We start from the raw sequence: 12,202 nt of genomic DNA on the forward strand, positions 1-12,202 counted from the left end.
ATGGCTTCACTAAGGAATTCTACCAAACATACAAAGAAGGACCCATATCAGTTTTACTCAAACTCTACCAGAAGATTGAAAAGGAAGGAATACTCCCAAAGTCATTCTATGAAGCCACATTCACCCTGATACCACAACCAGGCAAAGACACTACCAAACAAGAGAATTAAAAGCCAATATCACTGATGAACACAGATGCCAAAATCCTCACCAAAATAGTAGCAAATAGAATCCAAAAACACAGAAAAAAGATTATACATCTTGACCAAGTGGGGATCATGCCAGGGACACAGGTGTGGTTCACCATATGCAAATCAATCAATGTAATACAGCACATCAAAAAGAGAAAGGAACAAAACCGCATGATCATCTCAATAGATGCAGATAAAACATTTGCTATAATTCAACACACAAGTATGATAAAAATTTTAACCAAAGTGGACATAGAGGCAACATATTTCTGCATCATGAAAGCTATAGATAACAAATCTACAGACAGCATAGTACTCAACGGTGAGAAAGTCAAAATCTTCCCACTAAAAACTGGGACAAGTCAATGATGCCCACTCTCACCATTTCTATTAAACACAGTATGGGAAGTCCTAGCAACAGAATTCGGACAAGAAATAAAGTTATTCAAGTTGAATAGAATGAAGTAAAACTGTTACTATATTAACTTAGGTGACCTGATCATCTATATAGAGAACCCTAAAGATTTTCCAGAACAAAACTACTAAAGCTAATAAAGACAATTCGCCAAGTAGCATGATTCATGATTAATATATAAAAACTGTCACATTTCTTTACCCTAACAGTGAAATATTCCATAATTTTAAAAAATTCATATGAAATCAGGTCAAAAAATGAAAAACCTAAGAAAAACCAAGATAAAAAAATCAATAGGATACTGATAAATAAATTTGAAGATGATGCAAAGAAATGGAATGAAATCTCAAGGTCTAGTTGAGATTAATTAATATTGTTAAAATATGCATACTACAAAAGATGTCTACAGATATAAAGTGATTCAGCTCGAACTACATGATATTTTCCTCATAACTAAAAATACTCCTAAGATTTGTATGGCACTGAAAAAGAACAAGAACTGCAAAAGTAACAATGAGGAAAAAGAAAAATTTGGAGGTATAACCCTAAACCCTCCCAGATCGCAGAATATATTGCAAATATACAGTAATCAAAACAGCACAATACTGGAAAACATACAAGCAACTATATCACTGGAACAGAACACATAGGCAGAAATGAATCATCACATCTATGGTCAACTAAACTATGACAAAGGAAACAAAAATATACAATGCCTAAAAGACCATCTTCAGCAAGTGATATTGATAAAACTAGACAGCTACATGTAAATCAATGAAATTAGAACACTCCCTCACACTGTACACAAATAAACTCAAGATGTTTTAATTATCTGAATCTAATACATGACACAATAAAACTCCTGGAAACTAACATATGCAAAACAAGAGAGAAATTGTAGTAAAATTTTCTTACGTCATTCTTCCAAGCTGAAAACAATAAAAGCAAAATAAATAAAAGCAAAAAAAATAAACTTAAAAGCTTCTACACAGCAAAATAAACAGAATGAAAAGATGAACTTAAATCTAAGAACACATTAGGAAACTACGCAATCAACAAGAGGCTAATTTCTAAAATACACACATCGTTCATTCAACTACATTTCAAAAATCTACAAACAACTCAGACAGAAAATGAGCAGAAGACAATTCTCTAAAGAAGACACACAGATGACAAATAGGAACATAAAAAAAAATGTTCACATTGCTAATCATTATACAAAGGCAAGACAAAAATAAAATAATGTTTTACCTCACACTAGTGAGAAGGGCTGTCATCAAAATGTCTCAAATAATAAAGACTGTGGAGGTTGTAGAGAAAAAGGGACTCTCCAACGCTCTTGGTGGGTATGAAAATTGGTGCAATAACTTTGGTAACAGTATGGAAGCTCCTTTAAATAATAAAATTAGACCTATCATATGACCCAGAAATCCCAGTCCTGGGCATATAAAACATAAAACCTGAAAACAAAGAATCCTAGGGTAAAACATAAGAAGTACACTTGACTTAATTTGATACTTTATATGTCTCCTCTGGCAAGGGAAGCAGAAGCAAAAGTAACAAAATATGATTAGATCATTCTAAACAGATTTACACTGAAGAGGAAATGATCAATAAAACGAAAATTCAACCAAAACAATGGGAGAATATATTTTCAAGTGATATTTTCCAATCAACTGTTAATATTCAAAATATATGGCAAACACATACACCACAACAACAAAAAAGACCAAACAATCCAATTTAAAAAAATGTCCATAGGAACTGAATAGATAGATCTGAATCAATTTTCTGAAGAAAACATACAGTTGGCAAAATGACACATGAAAATATGTTCAGAGTTATAAATTTTTAGGAAAGTCATAAACCAAAAATGAGACAAGACCTCACACTTCTCAGAAGGCTCTCATCAAAAAGTAAAGAAATAGATGTTGGAAAGATTGTGGAGAAAAAGAATAACCGAGGACACTGTGTATGCAAAGAATGCAAAGTATTAATTCCATTGCATATAAACATCAAATTTTCTTCATCTAGTTTTTTTCAAGGGATGTTGGGTTTGTAGGCCCCTGTCTGAAGGCTGTAGAGATTAAGCCCATCGGCTGAACTGATAAACAAGCTGTGAGGAATGTCACATATTCAGGCTGGATAAGAAATGGCCTACTCAATGTATCCAGTATAGATGGCTGGATACCCAATGATGGGTAAGTTCCTCAGAGGAGGACAAACTACGGCAGGCACAGCCGCCGGCTGGATAAGAGATGGCCTGCTTAATGAAGTTCCGTGATGAACTTGAAAACAATCCTTGATCATTTAACATCCTGTGCTTTCTGCAGGAGCATCAGGACATAAATAGCTTAAGATTATTAACACTGTTATAACTTAGATGATATATGAGGTATTGTGCATGTCCTATATAAACCCTTCTTCTAATAATCAATGAACAGAGAACTGCTTCGCTTCTCTCCACACAGTGTTTTTGTATATATGTTATCGTGCCACTGACAGGGTTAATTTAATTTGTTGGGAGTGTCTTAAAAGGATGTTGCATTATATACAATGCTCTTTCTGCACCTATTGAGATGATTATGTGAGTTTTGCTTTTCATTCTATTAGTGTGGCATGTCACCTTTATTGATTTGAATATTTTGAAGTCTCCTTAAACCCAGGGATAAATCCCTTTACTCATGTATGTGTATGATACATTAAATGTGTTGTTGAATTCATTTTGCTTGTGTTTTGTTGAGAATTTTGGCACATATTTTCATCAGGGATAATATTCTATATTTTGCATATAATGTCTTTTCTAGCATTGTATTGCAAATAAAGCTGGCACCATAAAATAAGTTTGGAAACTTTCACCCCCTTCAAATTCTTGGAAGATTTGGGGAAGACTTGGTGAAAAATTGTCTTCAAATTTATGACAGAATTCACCAGTAAAGTCATCTAGTATATATTTTCTTGTTTGGGAGGTTTGGATTTCTGATTTACTCATACACACTTTTGCTCTATTTAAATTTCTAATTTTTTCTTGATTCAGTATTGGAAGACATATGATTCTGGGAATTTGTCTTTTGTTCTAGGTCATTCAAATTGTTGGCTAGTGGTAATTTCTTATGATGCTCTGTATCTCTACACATCTACAATATCTTCTCTTTTATTTCTAATTTAATTTCAATCTTTATTTTCTTAGCCAACCTAAATGTTTGTCCAATTTATGTTTAAAAGAAACAGACTTATGTATATTTTATATCTTTTCAATTATTTCTCTTGTTATTTCCCTTACTCTGATTCATTCAATTTTCTCATTATTCTTTCTGTTTTCTCCTAGATTCTTGATGTGTAAAGATAAGTAGTGTGAATATTTGTATTTCTTTTATTATTAAATATTATTTATATAGTTATTATTTATTCATTTACTTACATAATCATTTACTTATTTACTTATTTATTCATTTATTTATCAATGAAGTACTACCATTTACAATGTGTCAATCTATGGTTTATAGCAGAATGTCCAAATTCATGCATATGTTTTTGTGCCTATTAAAATAAACTTCATGATATTTACATACAGCCCTGTGTCATACAAAAGGCATTTTGAAAAAATCTATTGTTATATATAGTTGATAACATATATAACTCTACAGCTCCCAAATACATCGTCTCTTAGCCCCTTTCTTCAGTAACCATGAGATTATTAAGTAGGTCTGCAAGTTTGTTTCACTTTTGTAAATGGAATCATAGTGTTCTCATCCAAAATTTTTTTAATGTTCTACATATGTGATGTCATGTATTATTTTTCTTTCTCTTTCTGGCTCACTTCAATTAGAATGACACTATTTGGGACATCCATTTTGCTGCATTTGTCATTGTTTTATCATTTTTTATGGCAGAATATAATTCCATTGTGTAAATATGGCATAAATTCTGCATATTGTCATCTCTTGATGGACAATTAGTGTGCTTCCATGTCGTGGCTCTTGTCTATAGCACTGCTAAGAATATTGGGGTGCAGGTGTCTTTTTGAATTAGGGTTCTCTTTGATATATACCCAGATGTGGGATTGCTGGATCATATGTTAAGTCTAGTTTTATTCTTTTGAGGAATCACCGTCCTGTTTTCCACAAAGACTGCAACAAACTCTATTCCTACCAACAGTGTAGGAGTGGTCACTTTCTCTACAGCTTCCCCAGCATTTATTGTTTGTGGAGTTTTGAATGATGGCCATTGTGACTATTGTGAGTTGATACTTCATTAAAGTTTTGAATTTCCCTTCTCTGATAAAGATAGTGAGCAATTGTTTTTTCATATTTCTATGTGGTATTTGTATGTCTCTAATGGAGATTTGCTTGCTTAGGGCTTTTGAAAATTTTCATATTGGGTTTCTTGGTTTTTTTTTATTATTATTAGGTTGTATGAACCCTTTATATTTTAGAAATTTAGCCTTTTTCAGTTGCATCACTTCTAAATATTTTCTTTAATCCTGTAGGTTGTCATTTTGACTTGTTTATGGTTCACTTTACTGTGCAAAAGCTTATAAGTTTAATTAGGTCCCATTTATTAAATTTGCTCTTACATCCATTACCTGGGTAGGCTGTTCTATAAGATAATTGCTGAGATTCATCTCAGAGTGTTTTGCGTATGTTTTCTTCTAGGAGATTTACTGTGTCTTGGCTTATGTTTAAGTCTTCAAGTCATTTTGAGTTTATACTTGTGTATGGAGTGAAGGAGTGTTCCAACTCCATTGCTCTGATGCTGCTATCCAGTTTTCCCAACACCAGTTGGTGAAGAGATGGAATTTTCTCTGTCATATTCTTGGCTACTCTGTCAAATATTAATTGAACATAGGCCTGTAGATTTACTCCTAGGCTCTCTATTCTGTTGCATTTGTCCATATGCCTGTTTCTGTACCAATATCATGTCGTTTTGATTATTGTAGCTCTGCAAAAGTGTATGGAGTCCAGGCGGGTTATTCCTCCAGCCTATTTCTTTGTCTTCAATATTGTTTTGGAAATTATGGATTTTTTTTGATTATATATAAGTCATATAATCATTTGTTTCATTCCTAAAAAGAAATGTTTTGCATAATTTGATAGGAACTCCGATTAAGTCTGTGGATTGCCTTGGGCAGTATGGCCATTTAAACAATAGTATTTCTTCAATTATTAGACCATTGGGTATCTTTTCAATTCTTCAAATCTTTCTTGATTACCTTAATCAATGTTTTCTTGTTTTCTATGTATAAGTCATTTGCTTCCTTGGTCAGAGTTTTGATTAAACATTTTATAGTTTTGGGTGAAGTTATAAAAGGGGATGTTTCTATGCTTTGTTTTCCTGTTGATTCAATGGTAGTGTAAAGAAATCTAAATGGTTTGTACATTACTCTGTCTACCTTTCCCATTTCCTTTTATTGCCTAAGTTATATTTTGTGAAGCTTTTACAATTTTCTATATATAGTGTCATGTCTGATTATCGTGACAATTTTACCTCTTCTTTCCCAGTCTGAATTTTTATTTCTTTTTCTTGCCTGATCGTTGTGGGTAAGAATTCCAAGACTATATTGAATTGAAAGTGTGAGAATGGGCATCCTTGTCTTGTCTCAGGTTTTTGTGGGAAGTTTTCCAGTTTTTCACCATTGAGTATTTTGCTGGCTATAAGTTTGTGGTAAATAGTTTTCATTATGTTGAAATATGGTCCCTCTATGCCCACTGTGATAAGAACTTTTATTGAAAATAGGTGTTAAATTATATCAAATGCTTTTTCTGCATCTACTGAGATGATCATATCGTTTTTGTCTTCTCTTTTGTTGATATGGTGTTTCATAATTTATTAATTGATTTGCATATGTTAAACCATCCTTGTGTTCCTGGGATGAACCCAACTTGTTCATGGTGAATGATTTTTTTATAAATGCTGTTGGATTCTGTTTGTTAATAATTTCTTAAGGACATTTACATCTATGTTTATCAATGATATTGGCCTATAGTATTCTTCTTGGGGTAGTGTCTTTGGTTTTCTTATCGGTTTGATTTTGACCTTATGGTGTGAGATTGGGAGTACTCCTCCATATCAATCTTTTGGAAGAATTTGAGTTGGAATTGTATGGATTTTTCCTTCTATGTTTGGTCAATTTCCTCAGTGAAGCTATTTGGGTCTGAATTTCGTTTGCAGAGATTTTTTATTTAATTGATAATTCTATTCCAGTTTTGGTGATCTGTCTATTCAAATGGTTAATCTCTTCTTGATGCAATATTGCTGGGATGAATGTTTCCAAAAACTTCTCCATTTCTTCCTGGTTATCCAGTTTGTTTCCATACAGTTGCTTATGGTATTCCCTTATGATGTATTGTAAATTTGTTGTACACTTTGTAGTTTCTCCATTTTCATTTCTTATATTATTTTTGTTCTCTCTCTTTTCTTGCTGGTGAGCCTGTCCAGAGATTTGTCTATTTTGTTTACTACTTCAAAAAAGAGTTTGATTGATTTTTTTTCTATTTTTTAACTTTATTTTATTCTTCCTCCCTTCATCTTTATTTTTTCCTTCTTTCTGCTGACTTTTGGTTTTGTTTGCTCTTCTTTTCTTGATTAGTTTACATAGAAAATTAGATTATTTATTACAAAATGTTCTTCTACTTTTAGGAGGGTCTTGTCACTCTGAACTTCCCTCTTAAGAGTGCTGTTACTGTATTCCATAGACTTTGTATAGTGTTTTGTCATATTTCTCAAGATATTTTTTAATTTATTCTTTTATTTCATCACCTACCCCCCTTGTTTTAGTACCATGTTTTTAATCTGGATGCTGTTATTTTCCTCCCTGGTTTTCCGTGATTGATTTCTAGTTTCATGCTATTATACTCAGAAAAGCTGCTTGAAATTATTATTATCTTCTTAAATTTGTTGAGGCTTCTTCAGTGCCTGAGTTCATAATCTTTCCTGGAAAATGTTCCATGTGCACAGGAAAAGAATGTATATTCTCTTTTGGGGAGAAGTACTGTTTTGAAAATGTCAACCATCTCTAATTATTTTATAATGACTTTTAGTATCTTTGTTCCCTTATTAATTTTCTGTGTGAAAGACCAGTCCAGTGGTGGTAATGGGAAGCTGTAGTCTCCTACTGTGATTGTGTTCCCAGGGATTTCTCTCTATTTATCTATTAGTATTTGCTTTTCTTTTAGGTGCTCCTATATTGAGTGCATATATCATAATGAGTATAATATCCTCACGTTGTATTACTTCTTTAATCATTATGTCATGTCCTTGTTTATCTTTCTCTATGGCCTTTCTTGTAAATTCTATTTTGTGTGAAGTCAGTACTGCTAGTCCTGCTTTCCTGTCAAGTGCATTTGCATGGAATATAATTTTCCATCTTCTGATTTTCAATTGATGTGTGTTTCTCTTACTAATGTGGGTCTCTTGTATGCTTCATAATGTAGGGTCTTGTTATATTATCCCATCTGACAATATATATCTTTTTATTGAAGCACTAAGTCCATTAACATTTGTGATAATTATTGATAGACTGGTGTTTATTTCCATTATGAACTTCATTTCCCAGGTGATTTGGTATTTCCTTTTTGTTAATTTTTTTTCTCCTTGTGGCTTGATAAGTTTTCTTTTACTATTTTGGTTTTTTTTTTCTTTGTGACTTCATTGTTAGTATTTGATTTATGGTTACATTGTTTTGTATTTATATTGACCCGTACTATATCTGTTTATTTTAGCTGAAAAGAACACAAACTCAAATCCATCCTACAGAGAACAGAAACAAGAAGAAAACTCCCTGTATTGTCCTGTTTCACTCTGTGACACTTAAAAATTTTAATGTCCTGTTTTACAACATAATATTTATTCTGTTGTAAGTCATTGAATCTATTGCCTTTCTAATTATGCCTTTCTCTTCTTTATAGTGTCCTGCTTCTATTTTATTTAGAGTAGATCTTTCATTATTTCTTTTTCTCTTGCTAAATTCTTTTAGTATTTGCTTGTGTGCAAGTTATTTATCTCTCCTTCAATTCTCAAAGATAGCCTTGCTTCATAAAGTATCTTAGAACCCAGTTTTATTTTATTGATGACTTTGAATATGTCTTGTCACTGCCTTCTGCCTGCTGTATTTGTGTAGGAAACTAGTTTACAAATTTTATATATATAATTATATATATTTATGTAAAGAGCACCTAGAAATGAAGTTAATATATAAGGTGAAAACCTATACATAAAAAAACAGAAAACATTGATGAAGAAATTAAAATTTATCCAAAGAAATGAAAAGATCTCTTATGTTAACGATGTGAAACAATGTGGTTGAAACAACCATACTACCCAAAGGAATCTACATTTAGTGTGATTCATATCAAAATACCCATGAGAATTTTTCATTAAATAGATCAAATAATTTCAAAATTTATATATAATCACAAAGACCATAAGTTGACAAAATAATTTTGAATAAGAGTATTAAATTTAATGGTGTAAAGTTCTCTGATGTTAAACACTCCTACAAAGCTTTAGTAATTAAAACAACATGTTACTGGCTCAAAAACAGACACCAATCAAAAGAAGAGAATAGATCAACCAGATATAATTCCTCACACCTATGATCAGTTAACCCATGGTAAAGTAAGCAAGAGTACAAAATGAAGACATTCTCCTCAATAATTAGTGCTGGAGAGATTGAACATGTAAAAGATTGATTAGAATATTTCCTCACATTGTATACAATCCATGAGCAAAGAATATCATTCTATTTATTTTGTTTTCTTTTATTTCTTGCACCTGAAATTTATAGGTCTATGTTAAGATCTTTTATTTCACATACCAAATGTATTCCTATATTATTCTATTTGATATAAGTTAACACACAATTGTTTTCCTAATTTCTCTTTCTGATAATGTGTTGTTACTATACAAAAATGCAATGAATATTTGTATATTGATTTTGTATTCTGCAAGTTTACTGAGTTTGTTGGTTATTTCTAACAGTCACTGGAGGTGTCTATGGAGTTTTCTATCTATGCATAATTATGTCATCTGTAAAAATTCACTGCTTTTTTACAAGTAGGATGACTTTTATATTTTTCTTGACTGATTGTTCTGGCTAGGACTTCTAGTAATGTAATTTAGGACTTGTGTAAGTGAGCTAGTTTTTCTTATTACTGGACCAGAGTAAAACATTCTTGTATGCTAATATTGAAATTGATGTTAGTCATGGTTTTTTCATATATGGCTTTTATTATGTTTAGTTACATTCTTTGTAGAGCAAATTTGTAAAGAATATTTTTATAAAATATTTATGATCAGATCTGTCAATAACTTTCCTACATTTTTTGAGATTGTTATTTTTGAGTTCTTTGTTTTTTAAGGGATGATATCACATATATTGATTTGTGTATGTTAAATAATATTTATGTATCAGGACTAAACACAACTTAACTATAGTTTATAATACTTGTAATATGCCATGAATTCAGGTTGCTAATATTTATTTAGAATGGAATTTATAGATACTGAAGGAAAAATTTTCTTTGTAGCTTGAGTGTACATTTATTTATTTAAAAATTTTATCACTCATTTTGAATTTGGCTTCAGTTTAACGGAATTTATTACTAAATAAAAATATAAAGTTTTGTAGAACAGCATTTACTTCAGTTTACTGATACAGAACATAGCTATTATTTACAATTAGTGAACAAAACACTTGCCTTAAAATGCCGTATTATACTAACAATGCCAACTGTTCCAGAACTGAGAAATGTACTGCTACCTAAAATGAATTGCCTGGTCTTTTTCACCCCAAACCACATATACTGTTGTTTCTTTGTTTTTGATTGTTTATTTCTTTGCCCCTTAATGGAGGCACTGCTTATTGAACCAAGGATCTTGTGCATAAATGTATTTATCAACATCATTTTGGAACACATAACAGAACCCACAAGAGTATGGATAATAAACATGACAAAAAAATTTATTTCTTCTAGCGACTGAAAAACCTCTGAGTGAAAGAATGGCAAACATAAACATTTGTAAGTATACAATAATATGTTCTCTTTTGTAATTTTAAAGTAGAATATTAAATTACATTTTTTTTACTTATAGCAATGAAATGAAATTTAAAACAAAAATTCCCCCCTTTGGGATTTCTTAAATTTGATTGCTTATTTTAACCTAATTTTATTTCATAAATATTTACCATTTATTTACAAACATACCAAATAAACAGATATTTATTCTGCTAATATTTTGAATATAGAGTTATTTATTGTAAAGTACACAAATAAATACATACTTCCATTTCCAAATCAAATTATTTTTCACCTTAATTACAACTGATCATGAAAGTGTTATAAATTTTATGTAGAGGTTTTAAACAGTTTTCACTGTAAATTCCAAAATTTAAAATTATTTTATATATTTTCTGCATTATTTATACTCTGTTCCCCAATCTGGTGTAAATTTATGTACAAAAGGATGGATATTGGTTTTATTTCATAGACCCCAAAATTAAATTATTAAAAAGATTTTGTGTGGATAATATTTGCAGATCACACTATAAAAATAAACATCCTACATGTTTCATTTTAACTGGATAAATGAGAAGTAAACACTGACTGAACATTACACTTGAGTTGCTAGGAGACCAGTCGTTTTGTGATGTCACAGCTACTCAGGTTGAGAACCATTGTGATGGCCTAGCAGTTTATCTGTGCAGACCTACCAAAGCAGCATTTGAAGATGCAGTGCTCAAAATCATGCAGAATAAAAAGGTAGCTGTAGATAAAGTTACTTTAGATGGCATATTTTTCTTCAGAAATTCAAGTTGTGTCTCATAAAGATGGACCAATTGGTTCAGGAAACCCCGGTAGATCTCTATTGTGTAATCAAACATTCCTTGTGGACTTGGACTTGAAGACTATGATTGAAGAAAATGCTGTTCAGTATTTGTCTGAAAGATCCTTGATTAAAAGACCATGTTACATATATTGTGTCTCTGAACCAGATGAAGATAATGATTTTCGTTCTCTGTCATTTCCAAGAAAACTCTGGAAAAAAGGTGCGAGTGACAAACTTAAATCCATCTGGTGGGGTGATAATGGACCTTCCATAGTGATTGATGAAGATGTCTTTAAGAAGGAAGTTTTGGAAAGAAAGCCCCCTTTCAGAATATTTCAAATTGGAAGTATGAAAAGTTTAGTTAGACAGCTTAACCTTTATGGGTTTGGTAAAGTGCAGCAGAATTTTCAAAGATCTGCTTGTCTAGTTGACTTTCTGGCAAAAGAAAAAGAAGTCTCTGTTTTAAGAAAGGTATACAGAAATTTTAGATACCACTTGGTAACTTATATATAAAATTTTATTCTGTACATCATCCTATGGTAATATAAATGTTAAGATAGATTTTGAAAATTGTATTAAACTACTAAGGCTAAAATACTTTATTTTTTCTAAAAAATGAGGACAGTACCTTAAGAAGTCAAAATTATGAGAAACTTTGCTTGAAACTCTGAATCTTAACAGAAATCAAAATAAAGGTATTAATGCTGCTTTTAAAACGTGGCATAAACCATTACTGCAAATACTACCTTCTTAAATTTGATGACTATTC

The 12,202-nt window shown here is 31.3% G+C and overlaps 1 long non-coding RNA gene across 1 annotated transcript in view; it reads left to right on the plus strand.

Annotated features, from left to right (window-relative positions):
* Positions 1-11,291: 11,291 nt before the first annotated feature.
* Positions 11,292-12,202, plus strand: part of LOC140693855 (uncharacterized) — a 36,638-nt gene continuing 35,727 nt past the window's right edge. The window contains exon 1 of the long non-coding RNA XR_012069558.1: positions 11,292-11,366. This is a non-coding gene — a long non-coding RNA (uncharacterized lncRNA). The remainder of the gene's footprint in view (positions 11,367-12,202) is intronic.

This window comes from Vicugna pacos, unplaced genomic scaffold, assembly GCF_048564905.1.
Source record: "Vicugna pacos unplaced genomic scaffold, VicPac4 scaffold_20, whole genome shotgun sequence".
NCBI classification, from domain to species: domain Eukaryota; kingdom Metazoa; phylum Chordata; class Mammalia; order Artiodactyla; family Camelidae; genus Vicugna; species Vicugna pacos.